We start from the raw sequence: 4,092 nt of genomic DNA, 5'->3' as shown, positions 1-4,092 counted from the left end.
GACTTTAACAGCTTCATTATGATATATAAATATATAGATAGATATACTTATTAATGCATTGAACAGTAAGATCTAGAAGGCTTAATAATGAACACAATTCTAGAAGTGATTAGTTTGAATGCTTCCACATATTCAGCACACCACTAATGTGATACAAAATATTTGTTATGTTAATACTATTAATTGAATACCAACATTCATACTTGAAGAAAATAGAAAATTTCAATCAAAGGTTACTGAAAATAAAGGTGTAAATTTTTCTCATTCATGTTAACCACTGAATTTTTAAATTAGATCAGAAGTTAAACACCTCTATACTAGAGGGAAATTTAGGAAACAATGGAGCCTAAACTTTTCATGTAACAAGAGGAGAAACTTGACTTTCAAGTAGGACGAGTACTGTTCCATTGTCACAGAGAAGCTGAGCATTTGGGTCCATTTTATCCTCTTCCTAGGCAACAGATGTTTTCCTCATTTCACCAGGCCATTTCAATTAGTTAATAAGTAGTTTCCTGAATGTAAAATCTGGACCAAGTTTTAGATCATGTCATTTGTGTTTTGTTTGTTTGTTTGTTTGTTTTTGAGCTTCTCTTCTGTTGTTCACAAGACAGTGTAGATAATCTCACATCCATTTCTTCCTGGTGAAGACTATGGCAGGCACCACACAGATAAAGTCTGCATTTAGCCTCCTGGAATCTTGCTCAGATATCAGAACCTCCTACCTGCCACCAAGAGTGGAATAAAGTAGGACTACATAAACGGAGTGACTCCCTACCTGTCTCACCAACAGATGTGATAGAAGTTTGCATTTCTATTCCTCCTGAACCTACATGCCCCTGAATGTGTGACCTTGGGCATTTCCAATCTCTTCTCTGGGCCTCAGCTTACTCATTCATTAATAAAATGGATGCAATACACCTTCCATTCCTCTTTAGCACCTAGGTTTACTAAGAGAAAGCAAAGAGAATGTGTAAAGTAACATCTAAAAATTACAATGTGTGCAAAAAGGACTAAGATCTATAATGTGGAAATCAAACAACTCCATCGACTTCAGTTTTCCTGTAAACCCATCTCCCATTTACCTAAAGAATACTCACTGATGGGACTTGCAGCTGCATCATTTACCCAGAGATAACTTGTGGTTTACAGCCTGAACATGAGCCTCAAATTTTGTCACAAAATATCTCACTTTTTAAATTATTATTACTGAATTGATCTAGTATATAGATAGTCTGGAAACTATCTTACTTTTCTCACCATTGAGACAAAATACCCAATATCCAGTTAAAAGAAGAAAAGTTTATTTTGGTTCACAGTTTGTAGTGTTTTCAGTCCTTAGTCGGCTGCTTCCAAGGCAGGTGGTATGGCAGGGGACATCACAGAGAGAAAAAACGCATAGTGGAGCAGACAGGACTTAGCAGTGAGCAGCAGCAGCAGAAAGCCTATCTTCTTCCTGTCCCGTTATATTCTATCCAGTATATAAGCCCGTTGATTTTTGTCCCCAACTCTCAAGGAAGGGTTCCTTTATACACACTCAAAACTATGCTAAGCCAGTTTATTTATCACACATGCCTAATCCCAGCATCACAGACTCTAGATCCAGAGACATCTAAAAGGCCCCATCTATGAGCACATGAAGCTTTGAGGTATGTTTAAATATATGCCATAACATTCCATTCATGACCCCAAAAGACTTATGTGCATCCCTTTATGCAAAAGGCATTTTGTTCATCTTCAAGTGTTGCCAAAGTCCTAACAGTTTCAGTATTACTGAACAGTTCATGTCCAAAGTTTCCTCTGAGATTTAAGGCATGCTTTTAGCTGTGAAGCCCAGTACAAATGAAAAGACAGTTAAATACTTCTAACATACAATGGCACAAGATGAACATTTCAATTCACAAACAAGTGCACAGAAAGGAATGGGACCCAAAGATCAAAATCCAGCAGCACACACTAAATTCTGTAGGTCCACATCCAGCATTTGTTGCATATGATATTAAACCTGAATATCACATGCTCTGTTCCTAGGGTAATGCTGGGGTGATTTGTCTTCCACGCCAACAGAGAAGACTCTATGTGGCAGCTGCAGCATATGTGCCATATGTAATCTGTGGGTGATCTGTGCCAAGATGTGTAATTCAAAGAGCTTGTTTGGCTCTGCCTTTACAGCACTGTCCATGGTTGTAGCTCACGTGGATTCTCTCTTGGGTGGGCTCTGCTCCCTCCTTAGAGTTTACCTCAGAAGATCCACATTCCTGGCTTCTCCAACCTTCTGATGTCTCCACTCCAGAAGGTTCAGCTTCAGATTCACAGCCTCACTCACTGTTCTCTCAGGAGCACACTGCCTGGCTTCCCAGACCTGCTACTGAAATCTAGGTGGAAACCTTCTTGGCCCCACAACACCTGCATTCTGCATGCACCTAAAACCAGGCCCATATAAATGATGGCACGGTCTTCTGCTAGCTGGGGCAGTAGTCAGTCCTTCTCCTCAGTTGGCTGTGGGGGTTGGGTGCCTTGATTGCTGAGTACTAGGAACCCAGTCCTGAGGAATAAATTCTCTAGGCCAGTGGTGGTGAACATATGGCACATATGCTGCAGCTGTCACATAGAGCCCTCTATGTTGGCATGGAAGACAAATCATCCCAGCATTGCCCTAGGAACTGAGCATATGATATTCAGGTTTAATTGTAGCATTGGCACTTGGCAATAAATCAGTGAGGTTTGGGTTGCAGGTTGAGCACTCAGTCTCTAAAAGTTTCAGCACCACTATTCTAGACTGTCACCATTCTGGAACATGGTGCTCTGCATCTCTCTTGTAACAAAAAAGTCTTTTATTTTTGCAGTTTTGAGACAGCAAGTGGTGTTTCTTGTGATACACATAGACTATCTCTTCTATTGCCCTCTTCTGAAGTACTTGGCTTTTTATTGCTAATCCTTATATTTTATTTTATGTAAAAAAAGTAAAACAAAATTTCAGAACAAAATAATAGAATAGCAATAGTTAATACATTGCATATTGTTATCTTTATAGTAGTTACTCAGAGTACAAAATATGGGCATAAAAAATCTCCAATCATTATTAGTACAAATCCTACTTTTCAATGAACTAAGAGACAGAAAAAGTATAATTAATTTGCATTTTTCCTATTTTCTCTTTCTTCCTTTCCCCTTTCCCCAATCCTACCTCCCTTTTCCTTTTGAAAACTTTCTTCCCATTTCACAATATCTATTTTACATTTTAGATCACATTTACTTTTTCAGTTTCTCACACCAGGGGGACAATAAAACGTTTACACATGTGAGTCTGATTTATTCCACTTGAGTATGGTCCCAAGTGGCATCCATTTACCTATAAATGTCTCAAGTTTATCCTTTTTATGGCTGACTAGTACTCCATTGTGTAAAAAGAACACATCTTTTAAATCCATTTCTTGGTTGATAGGCATTTGGGTTGTTTCCAAGATTTCCAATGTGCTGCTATAAACAAAGGAGCACATACCTACCTGTGGTATGATATTTTCATGCTTGTGAAAAGATGCCCAGAAGGGGAATAGCTAGGTCAAAAGGAACCTCTAATCCTAGCTTTTGGAGGAGCCTCCATACTGATTTACACAGTAGTTGTACAAGTCTGAACTCCCAGCAACAGCAGAGAAGGATTATATTTTCCTCACATCCCCACCAACATTTGTTATTGGTTGATTTCTTGATGAGAGCCAGCATTTCTGCAGTGAGGTGGAATCTCAGTGTTGTTTTAATTTGTGTTGCTGGAATGACAAATGAACATTTTTTCATGTATTCATTTGCCTTTTGTGTTTCTTCATATGAGAAGTGCATATTCAGCTCAGATGCCCACTTTTGGATTGGGTCTTTGAATGTGAGGATTCTGATGATTTTTTTCAATTCTTTATATGTTCTTAATAGAAGTCCTTTGTCTGAGGGACAATTGGCTAAAATTTTGTCCTACTCTGTGGGTTGTCTTTTCACTCTGTTGGTGATTTCATGTGATATACAGGAGCTTTTTAATAAGATGAGATCACAGTTGTTGATTCTTTGAAGTATTTCTCATGCAGTCTGGGTTTTGTTCATGAACTC

Source organism: Chinchilla lanigera, unplaced genomic scaffold (genome assembly GCF_000276665.1).
Source record: "Chinchilla lanigera isolate Chin_1 unplaced genomic scaffold, ChiLan1.0 scaffold00074, whole genome shotgun sequence".
Classification (NCBI taxonomy): domain Eukaryota; kingdom Metazoa; phylum Chordata; class Mammalia; order Rodentia; family Chinchillidae; genus Chinchilla; species Chinchilla lanigera.
The sequence above is the reverse complement of the archived record's forward strand: the minus strand, read 5'-3'. Positions refer to the sequence as shown.